This window comes from Rattus norvegicus, chromosome X (assembly GCF_036323735.1).
Source record: "Rattus norvegicus strain BN/NHsdMcwi chromosome X, GRCr8, whole genome shotgun sequence".
NCBI classification, from domain to species: Eukaryota; Metazoa; Chordata; class Mammalia; order Rodentia; family Muridae; genus Rattus; species Rattus norvegicus.
Window position 1 is genome coordinate 145231280 of NC_086039.1, and position 22527 is coordinate 145253806.

The 22527-nt window shown below is 35.9% G+C and overlaps 1 protein-coding gene across 1 annotated transcript in view; it reads left to right on the plus strand.

Moving 5' to 3' along the window:
* Positions 1-22527, plus strand: part of Spanxn4l (SPANX family, member N4 like) — a 61656-nt gene that overhangs the window by 733 nt on the left and 38396 nt on the right. The gene's annotated exons all lie outside the window — the stretch shown is intronic.

The window sequence follows — 22527 nt, forward strand, 5'->3', positions numbered from 1 at the left end:
TCTGGTTCTGCTAAAACATGCCAAATTGTCTCTCATCTTACAGTCATTCTAGCTTGCTTTCCACATATCTAGAAACTCCCAAATGTTAGATTTCCATTAGAATTCATTAGACATATTTCAAGGATATTTGCTAAAATGTAAACTTCTCATAGTTGACCACCATATCCAAAGTCACAAAGAAGTATATCTTACTTAATAGGATTTTTGAAGAATTTGAATTATATGTCCATGTATGTCCATATATGCATTTTGGAGTACATGTGATGTGCCCTTGGAAGCTTCAGGAATCTGATGCTTCGGATCTGCAGTTACAGGCAGCTGGGAGCTTCCAGTAAGTGTTGGGAGTAGATTCCTATGGAAGACAAACAGAATTCTTTTTTTTTACTATCTTTTTATTAATTTTCAATCAATTATTTTATTTATTTAGATCCCAAATGATGATCCTCTCCTGTTCCCCTATTCCAGAGTTCACCCCCACCTTTCACCTCTGAGAGTGTCCCTCACCCAGGCATCTCCCTTCTGGGGCATGAAGTCTCTGCAGACTTAGGGAAATCCTGTCCCACTGAGGCCAGACAAGGCAGTCCTCTGCTAATATGTACTGAGGTCCTCAGCGACCAGAGTCCTGCTCTAAGCAGAGACACAGGAGGCCAGCCCAAACAGCACAGGAGGCTTACTCTAACCCAGGTCACATAGCTCTACCTGACTCCCAAGAGGCCTGCTCCAGTTCAAAGCTTGGAGAAAGGCAGGTATAAAAACATAAGCAACAGAAGCCAGTGTAATTTGGTAGCATCAGAACCCAGTTTTCCTACCACAGCAAGCCTTGTATATCCTAACACACCTGAAAAGCAACATTCTGACATAAAATCCCATCTCAAGAAGAGATAGGTAACTCTAACCAAGTCAGAGAAATATTTGTATGACAGGAACTTCAAGTCCCGGAAGAAAGAAATTGAAGAAGATATGAGAAGATGGAAAGATCTCCCATGCTCATGGGTCAGTAGGATCAATGTAGTGAAAATGGCCATCTTACCAAAAGCAATCTACAATTCAATGCAATCCGCATCGAAATTTCAACAAAATTCTTCACAGACATGAAAAGACATGCGATTTCTCAAATTCATATGGAAAAACAAAAACTCAGGGTAGCCCAAACAATTCTCAAAAATAAAAGAATTTCTGGGGAAATCACCATCTCTGACCTCAAGCTGTACTACAGAACTAAAACCCCATGGTATGGGTACAGAGACAGGCAGGATGATCAATGGAATAGATTGAAGAACCAGAAATGAACCCATACAACAACAGACACTTGATTTTGATAAAGAAGCCAAAATCATACAGTGGAAAAAAGGAAGCATCTTCAACAAATGGCGCTGGTCTATCTGGAGGTCTACATGTAGAAGAATGCAAATTGATCCAAATTCATCACCTTGCAGAATTCTTACATGCTGAGCCATCTTTCTAGCTTCCAAGATCTTGTATAGTTTTCATTTTTACTTACTTCATAGTGCTAGGATTAAAAGTATGTGGCCCAACAATCATTTTACTTTTTCATACATACTTCATGATTAAAAGGCATTTAGAGTGAATGCCAACCACTAAGATTTTAACATGTATCATTTTATTAATATATTCACAACAGTGCTCACTGTTTTCATACTCCTTTGATTGTAATTTAGAAACATCTGTCTTATGCACTATTTACAATGACACTTGCTATTTAGTTGTAGATCAAATTGCTGGTATTGGTAATTCAATCATTTCATCATTTCCAGCAGACCAATATATTGTGTACCTTCTATGAACTTTTTACATGGATTACATGTTGGTGATCCTTATGCATCAAGCTCAGTGGTTCATGGAGTTCCAAGTACCTATGTCATGAAGCTAACAGTGATTGCACTTGCAACTCCACGGCATCCAACACCTCCTCTGAACTCTTTAGGTATCAGCACTCACATACACATATCAACTCACAGATGAAAATACTGGAATTAATATATATATATATATGATGAAATTTTAATATGTCAGATAATACAGCATTAAAAACTAATTTATAGAGATGAGTGAAAGAGAATTATCATATGCAAAGGGGATAAAACTTTTTATTTTACCTCATTGGTAAAATGCTACAGAAGTAGGTAATTACTTATTCAATTAATCAGTAAAGTGATGACAGCTGAATTGACTAAACAATAATGTGATTACAATGCCATTGTAGGAGTCCTACTTGAATTTGTAAAATAAATAATAAATCATTACTCCATTCTGAATCATTGTACTTGTTCTGCATAACATTTTAAATGAAACAAATGTTAACTTTTTGTCATAACGATGTGTCAGATTAATTAACGATGGTACTGATAAATAGATGCCATAAGACCATTATAAAATAATTCCAAATTATCTACTTTAAAGAAACTAGTAAGCAGTCACATAAGAGGAAAAGTAGTTTGTCACATGGAACTTATAAAGCAATTTAAATTAATTAACTATATTTTTGTTGGTTTAATTTTCTGCATTACAAAAGTCAAGTGCCGCATGTTTGGCTATCATTTTTGAAAATAGTGTGTTTGGGGCTGTTGCAGACTTCTGAATTAACAGAAAGCATCCCTGTACATTGCAAGAATATTGTATGAAATTTCCTGTATAAGTATAATATAAAATAATGACATGCATCAGTACATTACTATGCTGCTTTTAAAAAACACCTTCAGGAACTCTCTGGTTTAGCGAAATTTCAAAAGTCAGGAGGTTGTTTGTGTAAGGATTGCAGTGGAGCAAGAGCCTCTCCTGTAAGTGATACTGTTTGGGTTTTGTAATTATAAGACCACTTTAATGTAGTCACTTGGCAATACTAGTAAAACATACTCCTCCACGGGGTCAATTTTATTCTGAAGTAAACATTTTACAGTTCTATAGAAGACTGGGGTGATTTCATAATAGTGTAGATTTATGTGGTTTATATGTTGATGAAGTGACAACTGTCCAGTTAGATGATTCTCGGAGATCACTTAGTATAACTCCTTTACTTTGCATATGCAAAAGTATACCCTGTTCAGGGAAGAAACTTTAAAACTGCAGTGTATCTTGGGAGATTTCTGTGAAGAAAGATATGTAATATCTATATAAATTTATAATTATATTCAGACTTGTCCAACTCACAGTAAGATATTTAGCAGAACCAGGTCACTAGTCTATTTTTTCCCATTGTGAAAACTGTACGGTATTTTCTGGGAAAATAGTACTCTGGTGGGAACAATATATTTTATTTATTTGAATTAAAAATTTTAATCTTAAGGATTCAAATTAACTGTCCTGAATTATTTTCTTCTGAATTATTTATATGTTTAAAATGAGAGTTTAATTTTATGTATTTCAGCTCATTTAAGTGAATTATATTCCTAGATAAATTCTGCTTATATTAGTTTTATAATCAGAAATTGGAAATTATCCATGACACCATTATTAAAAATAGAAATTGAACTAGTTTTCCCTCTCCTCATGGACCTTTATAATTTCTCTCAACCTCAGTGGGAATTTTCCATTGTGTTCTTGAAAAAAGTGGGCTAATTAAGAACTACTCTAAGAAATACCTTATGTTTTATGACATGCTTTGTTTTACATTTAAATATATATTAACAACCATAATTTTCTGATTACTGAAGTCACAGATATTCATTATTCTAAGTGTTGCAAATACATAACCCAACGAAAGTGGAAATAAATAAACTCCTTATATGGATGAAGCTTAAACAAAATCTGCTGTCCATTTTTGTAACTCCTTTATTATACATCAATCATTGCTACAATTTAATAGGTTCTAACCCTGTGATATATTTAATGATTATATTTGGTCATAAAATGTCATGGTTTTCCTATAATAAGTTAATATTTCTCCATAATTGTCAAAAGCTTCATATGAGGATGCCTTAATTTATATTTGAAGAAGACAAAGCTAGGAGTACAAATGAGCATAAGAAACGCTGAATGTTGTCCTTTGGTTAATTGGAAGGACAAGCTCAAGTTGATGATAAATGCAATAATTTTTTGTACCCACTAGACCATGAATACAAGAGACTTTAGGTTTTCATGTTTCAAGTCCACTAACTAGAAAGGTCAGATAAGTGCTAAAAACATCATATTTAACCTTAAAAGACAGTATTAGTACTCAAAAAATCATTCTGAAGACTTATTTTTTATAAGCCCAAGTTCCAAAATAATGTTTGCATTTATGGTATTTTCTTCTGAGCCTACATTTTACCACCAACATTTAAATAAGAATTTATTTGTTCATGTATTTATTTTAAATTGTATTTTATTAATTCTTTGAGAATTTCATATAATGTATTGGGATTAGAACCACCCTGTTCCACCTCCTAATTCTTCTCAGATGTACCTCACTTCCTTACCCACCTAACTTGATGTTCTCCTTTTTTCTATAACCTATTTGAGTCCAATTTTGCTTCTCATATACTCCTAGGTGTGGAGCCAAGTATTGGCATGTAATGGACGTGTCAGGAGCCATACCCTTAAGAAAAGTGGTCCTTTCTTTCCCAGAAGCTATCTTCTGTCAATAGGCGCCCTGTTACAGAAGGGTCTTGTAAACTTTCTCTCACTGCATCATAGATTGTTGACTGCCTTGAACTTGTGCATCTTCGTGTCATGAGTGGAGTGGTACATCAAGTCCAGAAGGCACTATTTCAGTCCAGTTTTTTCTGACATAGGTCTAGGAATCTTTCTACTTCTTTTTCTGTGCTAGATACTGAGCCTTGGTTGGGGAGTAGAGTGATACAGATGTCCCATTGTAGTGGACATCTCTAATGACAGTTTACTTTTGTCAGTGTAAGTTTCTGTATTTGATCACATTCACTATACAAAGAAGCTCCAATCATTGTGTACTGCAAAAAAGGCTTCTCTCTTGAGAGCAGCATTACTTTGTGGATTTAGAAATACAAAGTTAGGGAGGATTTTATAGTATGAATCCACATCTCTAATTGGTACTATTAATTTTTGATTTATAACCAGGAAAGTATGCTCTTAGCTATGGAGAACTACCTATGAATTAATAATTGTTTATTAAACCAATGATATATTTTGAATAGGAAATTGCTGTCAATATGTTCCTTTCTTTTTTTCTTTTAGCCTGACTCCAGCCACTTCTGAAGCTGAAGCAAGTATATGTTTCTAATACAAAGCAAGGCTGTGGTGAAAATGCTGTAAAAACAGACTCATGCATAAATCTGATTATTTCTCTTAAATGACCAACTCAGAAAAGGCTGAGTTAAAGGAATTACATAATTTTAATGTGTTTGATACATGCTGGGAAGCAGTTTACTGTAGTTGCCTTATCACAAGATTCTTTGTATGCTTGAATCTAAAAGTGTAATTTTTACTAAATGACCATTTTAAATGTAAGCAAATATGTATTTTCTTGAGCCTCTTTAAATTTTGTTTGTTTGAATTACCACCATATGAGAGGAGTGTACTAAAATCTCCAAGAAACTTACCAATTTACTTATTTATATATAACGTTTAGTTAAGTAATGTCCAAACTATTCTATTAAATGTCTCCATATCATTTTATATTTCTTTTCTTTTCTTGATGAATTGTTGGTGTATTATGTCCTTTTGATCTTCACATTGAAAGGTTTTGCCTTTTTCTTTTACCAATTCACCATTTCTCAGATTACCTTTCTTGTCTTTCATTCCTTTTCAATAACCCTTTTTTTTTCTTCCAAATGTGTTTACTGTAGGCAGTATCTTGTTGGATATTTGTTGATTTTTGAATTAATCCAACAATAAAGTCTTTATTTAATGTTTGTGGAACAGATGTTGCATGCCATTTCTATATAGGGCCAGACAGTAAACATTTTCATCTTTGTGAGCCATATGGTTCCTTTCCCTCAACTATACAATTGCAGGGTAAGAACACCCATAGACAAAATGTAGATAACATTTTGCCTATAAGACATAGTTTCAAAATTGAACCCTAGGCATATTGAACCTGGTTTGAGAGTTCAATCTGTTTACATTCATTTTAGTTACTACCATATTGGAACTTATTTCCATCATTATATTCCTTTTTTCTATGTGCTCTGAATATTTTGTTTCCCTCTTTCCTTTCATCTAGTTTGAAATTATATTATGTTCTTATTTGCATCTGTTTCTCAACATTTTTGATAGTGTTTTACAATTACTATCTCGTATGACATATCTTTTATCTTTGCAGTGCTTCATTTGTATGTTTAGTACACATAAATAGCCCATCTAACATATTCCATTTATGTTTACTTAAGGATATTTCCATCTTTATTATCACTATACTTCAATATATACCGACACCTCCATTTCACTTTTATCCACATTTCCTTCTGTTATGGTTTGAATGAGAATTTTCACCCACACTCTCAGGCATTTGAGTATGTGTTTCCTAGTTTAGGGCACTATTTAAGGAGCCTTAGGAGGTGTGGATTTGTTGGAGGAGGTGTGTCACTGGAGGTAAGCTGTGAGTGTTTAAAACCCATGCCGTCTTGAGTTTAGGCTCTCTGCTTTTTGCTTTCAGTTCAAGCAAGATTTATGAGCTCTCAGCACCCTGCTTCTGCTACTTTGCTACTATGTCACCTCACCATGAAAAATTCTTTTCCCTTTGAAACCATAAACCTAAATAAAAATTTCTTCAGTAACTTGCTTTCATGATGGTGTTTTATCACAGCAACAAACACGTAACTAATAGAGTAGACTTTGGGAGCTTAAGGCATTTCTTCTGCTTTCTGCTACACTTTTCTCCCACCAGGGAGTCTTAACCCTCTGGAACCAAAATGCCCAAATGAATTCATTCGTGGTCTTGATTCAGCCCTGGGTTAAAAAAAAAGGTAAAAAGATAAAAACCAAATGAATTCATTCTTACACAAATTACCTTTGTCCTGGTGTTTTTATCATGGCAACAGAGAAGCAATTGATACAGAGGTTTGTACCAGGAAGTGAGCTATTACCTTCAAGAATGTTACAATGTATATTTTTTGGACTAGTAGCTATGGGGCCAGGGAATGACATGTGATTTGAATAAGGTCCTAATCTTTGTGCATCAAAGTCTCAGGCATTGAGTGCTTGGTCCCTAGTTGGTGCTGCTGCTTGTGGAGGATTTGGAGGTATGGCTTTGCTGTTGAAAATACGACATTAGGGGTGGGCTTTAAGAGTTTAAGCACTTGCCTACTTTCAATTTACTCTGTTTGCTTCCTGCTTGGAAGTCAAAATGAGAGCCCTCATCTTCCTACTCTTGCCACCATAGCTGCTTCTTGCTTCCATGTTTCCCAACCATGATGGACTACTAACCTCCTGGAACCAAAAGCCAAAATAGAATTTTCCATGAGTTGTCTTCATAATGGTGTTTTTAGCAAACAAATAGGAAAGTAACTAATACACATTTTAAAACAAGTTTTATGATTTTATGTGTATGGGTGTTTTTGTCCTGCTTGTGTGTCTCTGTATTATATACAATCCTGGTGGGCACGAGAACCCGAAGAGAGCATTAGATTCACTGAACATGGAGCTACAGATAGTTGTGAGCCAACATCTGGGTACGGAGAATTGAGCATAGGTATTTACAAAGGTAACAGTTGTCCTTACTGCTTTGCCATCTTTCCTGACCAAATATTTAGGATTTAAAAAGAAAAAAATACGATACGTTTACTTAAAGATTCTGTTCTCATTCAGTAGATGTTTGTTGGTGTCTAGTCTCTTGAAATAATTGCTCAGGAAAACAATGGCTTCATGAAATTCTTAGGCAAATACCCAAGACACAATTCACAGATCACATGAACCTCAAAAGGAAGGAAGACCAAAGTGTGGGTGCTTCAGTCCTTCTTAGAAGGGGGAACAAAATACTCACAGGAGGAAATACAGGGACAAAAAGTGGAGCAGAGACTGAAGGAAAGGCCATCTAGAGACTGCCCAACCTGGGGATCCATCCCATATGCAGTCACCAAACCCAGACACTACTGGGGATACCAAGAAGTGCATGCTGACAGGAGCCTGATATAGCTGTCTCCTGAGAGACTCTGCCAGAGCCTGACAAATACAGATGCAGAATGTGGTTATATTTAACTTACAGGTGACTTACAGCTTGCGTGTATTTGGAAATTATATTTTCTTCTCCTTGGTCATCTCCCATTTCTGTCCACTACTTTTAGTTTTACAATTAAAGATATGTTCAATATAAGTCTAATTTTTAAAAGTGACTTTTCCCTGCTAAAGTTACTTTTTCTTTTTTTTCTTTCTTCTTTTAAAATTAGACATTTTTTATTTACCTTTCAAATGTTAAGCCCTCTCCCGGTTTCCCTTCTATAAGCTACCTACCCTATTCCCTCCCCTTCTTCTATGAGGGTGTTTCCCTACCCATCCACCCCGCTTCATGCCTCCCCACCCTGACATTCCCCTACACTGAGACGTCTACCCTTGGCAGGACCAAGGACTTCTCCTCCCATTGGTGCCAAACAAGGCCATCCTCTGCTACATATGCAGCTGGAGCCATGGGTCTGACCGTGTGTAGTCTTTGGGTAGGGGTTTAGTCTCTGAGAGCTCTGGTTGGTTGGTATTGTTGTTCTTATGAGGTTGCAAGCCCCATCAGCTCCTTCAGTCCTTTCTCTAATTCCTCCAACAGGGGTCCAGTTCTCATTTGGGTGGTTTCCTGCTAGAATTTGCCTCGGTATTTGTCATGCTCTGGCTGAGCCTCTCAGGAGACAACTATATCAGGCTCCTGTCAGCATGCACTTCTTGGGTTCATCAATATTGTCTAGCTTTGGTGACTGTATATATTTGGGCTGGATCCCCAGGTGGGGCAGTCTCTAAATGGCCATTGCTTCAGTCTCTGCTCCAAACTTTGTCTCCATATCCTGTCTTATGAATATTTTTGGTCCCCGTTTTAAGGAGGACTGAAGCATCCTCTCTTTGGTCATCCTTCTTCTTGAGTTTCATGTGGTGTGTGGATGGTATCTTGAGTAATCTAATACTCACTAATGTACACTTGTCAGTGAGTGCATACCAGGTGTGTTCTTTTGTGAATGAGTTACCTCATGCAGGATGATATTTTCTAGTTTCATCCATTGGCCTATTAAATTCATGATGTCATTGTTTTTGATAGCTGAGTAGTACTCCATTGTGTAGATGTGCCATATTTTCTGCATTCATTCCTCTGTTGAAGGGCATTTGGGTTCTTTTCAGCTTCTGACTATTATAAATAAGGCTGCTATGAACAGTTTTCTGGATATTTAAAACATCAGAATATCCCGAACCTTCTTATACAGTCTCAACTTGCACTGAAATAAAAATCTTCCTAATTCTACCTCCAAAGTGATAGGATCTCAGATGTGTATTGCTACTCACTGACTACTCCTTAGATTTTCAAAGTATCACTTAGTTCTATTTTTGTTTGTGGTCTATGGGTTTCTTTTGCTAGTATGTATGTGGTACAGGAAAGTATATGCACATTTACATATAGTTGTGCACATACATGTGTGTAGGTACATATGTATGTGTGTGTGAATGCACACGAATGCCTGGCATTGACATAGGCATTTTCCCTTGATTTCTCTAAACATTTCTGTTGATACTGGTTCTCTATGTGAATCCAGTGTCCTTCATTTAGCTACTATAGTTAGATAGTTTGCTTCAGGAATCCCTTTCCTCTGCCTCAGCAGTGTTGGGATTACAGGCAGGCAGCCAAATTTGGTCCATATTTATGTAGATGCTTGGGATCTGACTATGATCCTCAAGCTTGAATAGCAAAGACATTTTCTACTGAGCCATATCCTTAATATACTGTAACCTATCTTTTAAGAATTTTCTTCTGCTTGATCATTTGGTTAAATATTTAATTTGATTAAAAGAATTTGTGCTTTATATTGTATATATGAGTATTTTCCCTATATGTGTATCTGTGTATCATGTATATGCCTATTAACCATGGAGGCCAGAAAGAGAACAGCGGATTCCTGAAACTGGAGTTACAGATGGTGGTGAGTCACAATTGGGTACTGGGAATAGAATATAATTCCTCTGCAAAATCAATGGCTCTCAACCTCTAAGTCATCTCTCCAATACAAATGTTTAGTTAAAAATATATGTGTATACCTACACACACACACACACGTTGGATGTGTGTGTGTGTGTGTGCATGCGTGTGTGTGTGTGTGTGTGTGTGTGTGTGTGTGTGTGTGTGTGTAGGAAGAAACATATTCCCTGTAGCTGAAGTTAGATGGATTTTAGTGACTTTATCATGGTTGCTGGGGATCAAACTTGGTAATCTAGAAGCATAGTACTGCTCTTAACCATTGACCCATCTTTCCAGCCCTTCATTTGATTTAAATCATCTCAATTTCTCCACCATTTCATCAACTGATTTTTAAAATTTACTTATTAGACTTCTATACACATATAGAAACCATTATGATCATATCCACTCCTATTCCATTAAGATGTCTTCTAGCCCACTCCAAATCTCAAGTCCTGTTTTTTATTCCATTTTTTGTAACTTGATTAGTTCAATCTGTATGTAATTATAAATTTAAGGTTGTCCACTGAATCATGTGCAACAGCTATTCCCCAATAGCCATCAACTGCCAATGTCTCCCCAACTAATGGTGGGGCCTTCTAAGCACCTCTCCTATCCATGTTGGAATATTAACTAGCTTGATTTTATGCAGGTCTTGTGTACTTATCTACAGCTGCCAGTGATCTTGTCACAGCCATAAGACACTTTTACCACAATCCTCTCTGACCTGTGGCTTTTGCAAACTTTTTACTCTGTCTTCAGTGATGGTCCCTGAATCTTGAGGGCAAGAGGGGAGGGGTGATAAAGATGGTCCGTTTGAGCTGAGTGCTCCACTGACATTTATTCTCTGCACTTTAGTCACTTATGAATTGGTTTTTAAATTCAAAGCGATTATTTTTGTTTCACAGTCTTACAAGGCTGTAATGGAGAACATTTAAGAGTTTTTGTTATTCATGATTTTTGATAAAAAAAAAGACTAACAATTTTCATCCATCTCTTATAGCTAGTACCCTCTTGGTTCTATTAGTACTGTTAGTACTTTTAGTCCTATTAGTCTAGCCAATAGTTAACTTTAAATTATTACCTTTTTCTCTGCTTAAGCATAGATATTATTTTCAGAGATTAGATAAAGCTACATGATTTGCCTTAAACACTATTAACCTGGTTAGTATTGCAGGGCATACTATACTATGTCCCTTTTACAGGCCATCAAGCCTTCTTGTGGAAGCAGTATAATGTATCTATTCTTTATAGGTAAAGAAGTCTCAAAGTCCCCCAATAAACTCAGAAAGCAAAGGGCTAGACTGGGTGCTGACTCCATCATCTTGTATAGGAGTGTTCACAATGATCTTCAGGCTTGTCTTTCCAGTGAATATCCCTCTAAAGTTTGTAGTTGGTCGTCAGACTCCAATATGATCCACAGAACAGCAAAGTCAGACTTTATGTGGTGGAAATTTCCAGCACAGCTGTGTCTTAGGTTTTATTCTTTCCCTCCACAAGATCTTTTGATGTAGCAGCAGTATGATAAGAAAGTTAGATTTGTAGGTGTATTAAAATTGGATGATGAGATATAAAGATGTGTTTTAAATGGGCATTTCTCTGCATGATTTCCCCTAGTTCCTTCAACTACTCCTTACCTAACTTCCTCACTCCATAGATGCCCACAGCAGAAACCAAAATGTATGCAATAGACTACAAAACCAATGATAAGTTTGTCTTCAAATAGTTGGGCATTCAACTTAGATGTCATTATTTGAAATTAAGCTTTCAAGACCAAAGTTGTTTACATTTCTTGTGAACAGAAACCCTTTTATTCATTGTAACCCTAATTGTATATAAAGTTTTATTATTGGTGTCCTTTTTTCATTAGGGAAGGAAATTTTTCGTTTCAGGTAAGCAGCAGGTAAGCTGATTTTTTTTTCTCCAGGGTCCTAGAAATGAAATAAAATAGACTACAAATGTTCAGAAGAGAAAAAATGAAAAATGCCTTCTTTCAAGTAGTAACATAACTATCATATATAGGAAAAATCATAATAGACAAATAACACATATCTATATGGTATCTTCAACCATGAAATTTATTGTTTATATTTGTTGGAAAGCTTTCAAAGAATGAGTTTGTTCAAATTATCTATTTCTCAAAAGTAATTTTCTAGTGTCCACTGTAATGTCAGGTCACCTCTCCCTTTGCTCCAAATGTGTTAGAATAGTTAGCTGATTTACAGCTATTGTAACCACAACTTGAGGATTTTTCTAGAGCAATGTTCTCTGATATCACACAAGTTCTGCAGGACTAGGCTTGGAAAGGTGAATGGCCCGGCACATTTGAATTTCATTGCTGAATTTCTCCAAGGTGAAAGAGGATGAGCACCTATTACCTAGGTGATGAACAGGTGATGGGCTTCAAAGCTCTGCACCACTTAGCAATTCCTACCATGTCAAATGACCTGCCTGCTATGAAAAACTAGTCTTGACAGCAATTTAGAAAGGGAGTTAATTTGAATAGGCAGTTTAGTCTCTAATGTCTTACTAAAAACAGATTCCCTTCCTGGTGCTATCTACTCTGACTGGCCACGGTGAAAATAATGTTTAATCCAAATTATAAAAACTTGGAATAAGTAAAGGCCAGAAACCATTAAAAGCCTATTGCATTTAACATAACATTTGATTTTAATGCTCTTTTGCTTCTTCTCATTTAACCTCTTGGGTGACCTAATGTGCTCGGGCATATCAGAGTAACCAAGAGAAAAAAGAATACTTAATTGAAGTTCATAGAAATGTATATGAAAAAAGACATTTTCAAATTTTATACTTTATTAATTTTTAAATATATCTTGTTTGCATTTCATTTAATTACTTTTGTAGGACTATGTTAAGGCCAGATTTTTCTAATATACTATATGAGGTTGTGGTGTCCATTACAGCAGTAAGCAAACACATATAGCTATTATACACTTGAAATGTAGGTATCTCAAATAAAAATGTGCAAGTCTACACTCTAGCACAGCACTTGCTTGCTATGTGAAATGCTCCATGCTCCATGTCAGTAACTACATGAACAGAAGTACACTACATATATCTGAATTTGAAGACTCAATATAAATAATAGATAATTTGATATTTATATCATTTATATCTTGACATGATAATATTTCCTATATTGGATTACTCAAGTATATAGATTATATTAGTGTTGTAGTTTATCTTATTGTGGAAATTTAAATAATTAAAATTGTATTATCAGATTACTAGTCAATGCTTACAAAGGAAGATGCCTGGACATAGAGAGAAGGTTGATCAAAAGCTTTTGCTGTTACTACCCTGTCGAATGGACTTTCAAGTAATACTCCAATAAAGCTAGTTAGCTTCTAGCCCTCCATCAGGAAAAGGAGTATTGGTGTGCTGTAGTCAAACCCTAGGTCATATTTTACTGTTCATAACTTACTGTGTCTGACAAATATTCAATGCTCCATAAATATTTATTGAATTAGTAATGACTTGCAGTTGTTATATTTCATTAGCCTAAGAGCCAGAAATTTTGTCATTCATTTCAAGCTCTACAAAAATTACCTCTGTGGTATGATACAAACATTTTCATTTTTTTATTCCTGAATGATTCTTTTGCAACATTCAATTTATGATGGTAAATGAAGAATTTTGAACTCTGACATGTTTTGGTCCTATCATGTGACTCACTGTTCCTAATCTACTTGACAGATAGAATGCTAATCTCTAAGATGGCACAAGGTGCTGAGTTTAGTAAAGATGAGTTTACTATGCAGTTATATAGATACCAAAATTGATTATTTCTTTTTCATAAATATTCTAATTTGGCAAGGATTTTTGAAACACATAGGACTCCATATGTAATCACCATTATATGTGAAAATGCCCTGCCCCTTCTCTTTCTCTCTCTTCCTCTCTTTTCCCTGTTTAAAATTGAACATTTTATCAATCACTGTTGATAAAATTTATCTTTGATTTTACATCAAATGTCATTAAACCATCATGAGAAGTGCTACCATTCTAGATCAACATGTTGGGTCTTTTAGGAATGTGATGGATTATTAGACATCATAAAAAGCCTGTCAACACTTGATCCTTTCTCTGGGTTATTAAGTTCATAATGCTCTGTAAGTTCCTGCTTACATGTGTAATAGAATGTCCTACTTTAGCTCCCATAGTTTTAGTTAATGACAAAGGCGCTTAATAATATATGATAAGAAATAGATATCTTTAGCCCATTTAACATACTTTCTAGTTTTGCATTTGTGTTACAATCCTTACTGTATTTATCAGCTTATTCATACACTCTGTAGCCCTGCCCTTTATCCATTTATTATTCTATTAGTAAAGAGGCCTATAAATACTCAAGTTCTCCAAGCAGTTCCAATTGTTTTATGTTATATACTGAATACTTATTTTTGACCTCATTAAATTAGATTATTTCCTCAAAGAACTAAAAGATTACTATGGATGTGACACAACTAAATGTAACTATAAAATTAGGACATATATCATACATAAGATAAAATTCCACTGGAATTTAGAAAAGGCAAGCTAGCAGCATTTAGCATTAGAGAAAACCTTAGAGTACATCCTCACTGTCTTTTCTGTTACATTAGCACTTAGATATGGTTAAAAAGGGCAAGCAGGATGAGTACTACAAAGCCTGCTATAAAGAAAACTCAGAAGTCAAGTGAAGGAAACATCAGTACTACGCTAAGGATTGCTTTCCAGACCAAAAGTTCATAAAGTATATTTTTCAGATTATTCTCATTGTAAGGAAACTTCTGTGAGAATCCCTGCACATTGAAAATATATGAAACATGTAACTAAGTTTTGTATTTTAAGTGAATGGGCGAAAGTAAGTGACTTTCAGTAATTCAAGCACTTACTTATACATAAAGTATTGTAAAGGGCACAATTGATGTAAGAGACATCAGTTTGACTCAGGGGTCAAAGCCACTTACTGTCAAACAGTTGTCATTAAGCTCAATGACCTGAGTTCAGTTCATTTGTTGAAAGGAGAGAACTGACACATGACCTTTACTCACACTTTGGTATGTGTTCACACACACACACACACACACACACACACACACACACACACACACACACACTTTTCCAATTTAATCAAATGTAAAAAAGAAAATGGTACAGTTGAGGAATCATTTAAAGTAATATTTTAAATGCCAATACAAAAATATTGGATTGAGTACATAAATACAAGCAGACTATGACTGATTACTCCTAGTGCACCTGTGCCAGGGTTACAATCTTACCAAGCTGGTCATTATTGCAATTTACATGGTTCATAGCCTGGCAAATATGAGGATTGCTTTTTCTCCTCTGGTAACATTTGCAGCACCTTCCAGTACTGTGAAAGATGAAACTTCTTGATTGCTTAGTTTCATTATTTTCCATGACTTAAGTATGTAGTGTCTTCTTCAATAGTATCTCCTCATTAAGTTTTAGAGAAATGGTAATAGCTGCAATGACTGGAGTACCTATGGGACAGTACCAACCAACACCTCCAAAAAGTAACAATGCCCAGCACAAGCCACTTTATTTCATAGGATATTCTGTTTAGAAGGGACAATGCTCACACCCAGCATTTCGTCTGCTTGTCTGTCTGTCTGTCTATCTATCTATCTATCTATCTATCTATCTATCTATCTATCTATCTGTCTATCTATCTATCTATGTATCCATGTATCTATCTATGTATCTAATTGTATGTACATATATGTATATATGAATATGTGTGTGTGCGTGCACACATATGAAGCATCAACAGTAGTAGATTTACACATGATTGTCTAAAAGATTTTAGTATTCATTATCCTCCCTCCCCACACTGCCCCCTCCATACTGCCCTCCTATCTCCACTCCACCAAATCCTTCTTGCTTCATCATTCTCCATTCATCCTTCATCCCACCTGCATTCCACCGATTTCTTTACCTCCCTGCACGTTCCAGTTTAAACAGACATGCAAAGATTTGACACTAACATCATGTACAAGAGAGAATATCTGATGTTTATCTTTCTGGGTCTATGTTACCTGACTCAGAATGATTATTTCCAGCATCATCCATTTACCTGTAGATATTATAATTTTATTTTTCTTCGCAGGTTAATAATATTCCATTGTATAATGGAATTATACATTATCATTATACATTGATTAGTTAGTGGACATCTGACAGTGTTTCAGTATCCTGACAACTATATAAAGACCAACAATGAACAAGGACAAACAAGTACCTCTGTGATAGGAAATAGGGCCCTTTATGTATTTTGGTAGCAGCAGTGTACCTTAAACTTATGGAAGATGTATTTCTAGCTGTTTAAGGAACCTCCACACTGATTTCCATGGTGGCTTCCCTAGTTTTCATTCCCAACAAGGGGCAAGTGGCATGTTTACTTATATTCTCTTATTTTTCCTCTAATTTTCAAGTGTGTTCCTACCGTCTTCTCATACTCCCAAACTATATCCCTATAATAATCCTGGATTGTCCTAACATGATGAATTTTTTATTGAAACATTTCTTTGGGAGCAATATATTCTGGACTTCCCTATGTAAAACAGTTCATCTTCATGTATTAATAAATCCTACTTTCTTACCAAACTTAAATGAAGACTTACAGCATTGATACCTAATCAGTTTACAAATGTGTATGTGTGTTTCTGCGTGTGGTTTTACGTGTATCATGTCAAAATGTTATAAAAAAATAGGCAATGATTTCTTATGAATATGTGAGGTTTGAATTATATAGGCTATCATTGTGAACTTGACCACATATATAAAATGGATATTTACCAAAGAGACTAAAATCCTTAACACAATCCAAATTAAAGCTGCCAATCTTTTGAAACAAAATGTTAAGGATTTTTAATTACATTACGGTGAGTTGACATTGTTGACAGATTTGAAACACTTTGTCTTTGTGATGCCAACCACTTCAAAGTGTTACTTCTCCTTTGCCTTAGCTACTTTAACATGCAATGAAAAGTACAAAATAAACTGGAAATGTATTTCTGCACACTTTTAAAATCCACTCTGAAGAAGACAGCCTAACACTTCATCATGACTCACATCCTACTTGCGTCAGTGAAGAGATATCATATATTAAATTATCTGTATAATTCTATTGTATGCGTTCACCTTCTGTACAGTAGTAATACAGTGCTCATAGTTTCTTTTTCTAGTGGAATGAGTTAGCAGCTATGTTTTCACAGTAATGCCTTGTAAAGACATTGAAAACTAATGTTACAAAACAATAAATAATTTCGTCTATGTGTGAGGCTCAACTTCTATAGTCTAGTACTGCATGTGCATTATCACAACATGGAACAGTGACACACATCATATGTGTCATTCTCGTCCTCACAACCGTCTGTGAGCCAGAACATGTTTCCAAGGTAACAATGGACAACAGCAAACAAACACTTGCACTCAGTCAATTCTGAAATTGATTTAAGTTTATAATTGGCATGCTGCCAGTTTCTTAATATTCTTCCATAGCACATCAAAAGGTTACAATTCAAGTGACAAAGAGACATATTTTGACACTTTATTAAAGAAATTGCAAAGACGTATGATAAAAGAGTATATTCAAAAATGGGTATTGTATCCATTATAGCTATTCCTACATAAGATGATACTGGTTTTGTTGCTCTTGTGTTTTGTTTCATTTTGTTTTGTGAGTTTATTATCATTTATTTTTCCCATTAATTAATTATTTATTTACTTTACATCCCATCACAGCTCTTTCTCCCTCCTCTTTTCCCAATCCTTCCCTCTCTTCTCCCTGTCCTTTTCTCCTCAGAGAAGTGGACCAGCCCCATGGATATCAACCTGCCTTGGCCTATCAAGTTGCAGTAGAACTAGGCAGATCTTCTCTTGAGGCTAGACAAGGCAGCTCAGTTTGGGGAAAGGGATCCAAAGGCAGGCAACAGAGTCAGAGCAGAGCCTGCTCCTGATGTTAGGCATCACACATGAAGACTAAACAGCATTTCAGTTACATATGTGTAGGGGTCTACATCCAGCCCATGCTTGCTCCTCCATTGGTGTTTCAGTCTCTGTGAGCTCCTATGGGCTCAGGTTAGTTGATTCTGTAGATTGTCTTGTGTTGTTCTTAACCCCTATGAGTCCCTTAATCTATCTTTTCCCTCTTCCACAAGTTTTCCCATGCTCCACCTAATGTTTGTCTGTGGACCTTTGCATCTGTTTCCATCAGCGGCTGGATGAAGCCTCTCAGATGACAGTTATGGTAGGCTCCTGTCTGCAAATAGTGTCACGGATGGGATCTCTCTCATGGCACAGGTCTCAAGTTTAGCCAGTCAGTGACTGGACATTTCCTCAATTTCTGTTCCCTCTTAATCCCTGCATATCCTATAGGCATGGAAAATTGTGGGTTTAAGGTTTTGTGGCTGAGTCGTTTTTCCCATTCCACCCTTTGGACATCTTGCCTGGTTATAGGAGGTGGCTATTTCAAGTTCCATATCGCTTGTCTTAGTCAAAGATTCACTTGGATTCACTTAGTGAAGGATTTCCTTCACTAAGCATCATAACAAAGCAGCAAATTGGGGGAAAGGGTCTATTCAGCTTACGCTTCCATATCGTTGTTCATCACCAAAGGAAATCAGGACTGGAACTCAAGCAGGTCAGGAAGCAGGAGCTGATACAGAGGCCATGGAGGGATATTACTTACTGGCTTGCATCCCCTGGCTTGCTCATCTTGCTCTCTTACAGAACCCAGGACTACCAGCCCAGGGCCAGCACCACCCAAAATGGGCTGGGTCGTCCCCCCTTGATCACCAGTTGAGAAAATGCCTTACAGCTGGATCTCATGAAGGCATTTCCTCAACTGAGGCTTCTTTCTTTGTGATGACTCCAGCTTGTGTCAAATTGACACATAAAACCAGCCAGTACATCCTCTATTGCTAGGAGTCTTAACTAGGGAGACCATCATAGATTCCTTGGTATTTCTGTCATCATAGGTTTCTAGCTTTTCACAGAGATGCCACCCTCATTGGTTCCAGTTCTCTCTCCTAGATCTCTCTCCCTCCATCCTCCCCACTCTTATCCCTCCTGTTCCCCTCCCCTCTCCTTCTCCCTCTCCCAACTAGTTCCTTGCTTTCATCCACCTCTGTTGTTTACTTTATTTCCTCTTCTCAGTAAGATTCAACTATACCCCTTTGGTTACTACTTGTCACTTAGCTTCTTTGAGTCTGTGGATTGTAGCAAATTTATCCTGTACTTTATGGGTATCCACTTGAAAGTGAATACATACTACATTTGTCTTGCTGGGTCTGGTTACCTCACTTGGGATGATGTTTTCTGATTCCATCTGTTTGCCTATAAATTTCATGATGTCACTGTTTTTCATAGCAGAGTAGTATTCCATTGAGTAAATGTACGATATTTTAATCCATTCGTCAGTTGTGGGATATCTAGACAATTCAAACAATTACTGGCTATTATGAATAAAGTTACTATGGTTGAGCAAATGTCCTTTTGGCATGATGAAGCAACTTTTGGATATATACCCAAGAGTCTGTGTCTTGAGGTAGGGAGAAATAGCTACATTGATTCCCAAAGTGGTTGTAAAAGTTTGCACTCCCTCTAACAATGGAGGAGTGTCCCCATTGCTCCGTATCCTTGTCAGCATGAGCTGTTGCTTAAGTTTCTGATCTTAGTCATTCAGACAAATGTAGGGTGGAACATTACTTTAGATGCTTCCCAATCATTAGAGGCTGCTGTGTCAAAAATTCTCTTTAGATCTCTATCTCATTTTTAATGGGGTTATTTAGAGCATTGATGTCCAGTTTCTTGAGTACTTTATAAACTTTGGATATAGCCCTTTGTCAGATATAAGGTTGGTGAATATCTTTTCCCACACTGTAGTCAGCTATTTTGTAATATTCACAATGTCCTTTCCTTACAGGGACTTTGTAGTTTTGTGGGGTCCCATTAATTATTTATGTTAGTGTCTAAGCTGTTGGTGTTCTGCTCAAGAAGTTGTGTCCTGTGTCAATGAATTCAAGTGTATATCACCCACTTTCTCTTCTATCATATTTAGTATATTTGTATTTATTTCAAGGTCTTTTATTGACTTTGGCTCGAGTTTCTGCAGGTTAATAGATATGCAATTATCTGCGTTTTTCTACATGGAAACATCTAGTTCGACCAGTAGTATTTGAGGAAGATTTTTTCCCTTTGTATAGATTTTAATTTTTTTCAAAAATCAAGTGTCCTTAGGTGTGTAGGTTTACTTCTGGGTCTTCAATTCCATTTATCAACCAGTCAACTTTTATGCTAATACCATACAGTTTTTATTACTATGGCTCTGTATTACCACTTGAAATCAGGGATGGTGATAATTCCAGAAATTCTTTTATTGCCCTGTATTGTTTTAGCTACTTTGGGGGGTTTTATTTCTTCATATGACCTTTAGTACCTTTCTTTCAATATCTATAATGAGTTACATTGGAAATTAGAAGAGAATTGTGTTGAATTAAACAATTAAGTAACCTGGCCCTGGGCTTTGTGCATGTGCATGTGCCCAAGCATGCATGTGTTTGAGAGACTTTTACTGACTGCTCTAAAATCCTTAGGGGATATTGGTTTATTCAAATTGTTTACTTGAACTTGATTTAATTTGCTAAGTGATATCTATTTAAAAATCATCCATTTTGTTTAGATTTTCTAATTCTGTGGCATAGAGGTTTTTGAATAAGACCTAATGGCTATTTGGATTTCCTTTGTCTATTGTTATGCCCCCTTCCATTTCTGATTTTGCTAATTTGGATATACTCTCTACCTTTTAGTTAGTATGGGTAAGGCTTTGTCTATCTTGTGATTTTCTCAAGGAAACAATTTTGGTTCTATTGATTTTTTTGCATTGTTTTCTTTTTTATAATTGGTTGATTTTGGCCCTGATTTTGATTATTTCCTTCCTTCTACATTTCTTTAGTGTGGCTGCTTCTTTTTTTTCTGGAACACTCAGATGTACTTGTAAATTTCCTGTATGAGAACTTCTATTTTCTTTATGGATGTGCTTAGTGCTATGAACTTTCTTTCCTCTTAATACTGCTTTCACTGTGTCCCATAAGCTTGGGTGTGTTGTACATTCCCTTTTATTGAATTCCAGAAAGCCTTTAAATTCTTTCTTATTTCTTTCCTGACCCAGTCATCATTGAGTAGAAGGTCATTCAGTTTCCATGACTATGTAGGCTTTTTCTTGTTTCAGCTTTAATTCATGGTGGTCTGATAAGATAGAATAGGTTGTTTTATTTTCTTGTGTCTGCTGAGATGTGCTTTGTAACTGACTGTATAGTTAGTTTTTGGAGAAGGTTCCATGAGGTTCTCAGAAGGTATATTCTTTTGTGTTTGGGTGAAATGTTCTGTAATATCTGTTAGGTCCATTTCAGTCATGATGTCTGTTAGTTTCATTATTTCTTTGTTTAGTTTCTGTCTGGATAAGCAATCCACTAGTGAAAATAGCACATTGAAGTCTTTCACTATTAATATGTGGGATTCCATGTGTGATTTTTAAGTGTAATAATGTTTCTTTTATGAATGTGAATGCTCTTTCATTTGGGGAATAGATATTCAGAATTGAGATGTCATCTTCATGAATGTTTCCTTTGACAAGGATGAAGTATCTTTCTCCATCGTTTTTGATTAATTTTGGTTGAGAATCTATTTTTTGGATATTAGAATGGTGACCCCAGCTTGCTTCTTGTGTCTGCTTGGGAAGCCTTTTTCCTGCCCTTTAGTATAAGGAAAAAAATTTCTGAGGCGTATTTCTTTTGGGCAGCAGAAAAATATTTTCTGGGACTTGCTGTTAGGAAACTTCTATTTCTTCTATTCCTATTATTCTTAGGTTTGGTCTTGTCAGAGTGTCCCAGATTTCCTGGATATTTTGTTTCAGGAATGTTTTAGATTCAACATTTTTTTAAACTGGTATCTCAATTTCTTCTATTGTATCTTCTATGTTTGAGATTCTTCCTCCCATTTCTTGTATTCTGTTGGTGATGCTTGAGTCTGTAGTTCCCAGTTCCCATTCTCTTCCCTAGGTTTTCCATCTCCAGGATCCCTCTGTTTGTGTTTTCTTTATTGCATCTATTTTCATTTTCAGGTAATTTTTATTTTATTTTTATTTCAGTCTTATTCATTTCCTTCCTTATTATTTTCCTGTATTTCTTAACAAAATTTATTCATTTCCTCTTTAAAGGTCTCTGACACCTTCATAAGATTTTATTTAAGGCCATGTTTCTTGTTCTTTAGCTGTGTTAGGTTATCCAGGGCTTGCTTGCTATGGGAGGTTAACTGGTTTCTGGTGCTGCTATATTGCCTTAGCTCTTGTTAATGGTTTTCTTATACTCAACTTTAGCCTTCTGTTTGTTCCTAGTGCGGCAGGCCTCTGGGAATGCAGGTAGAGTTGTGGGCCAGAAAATGGA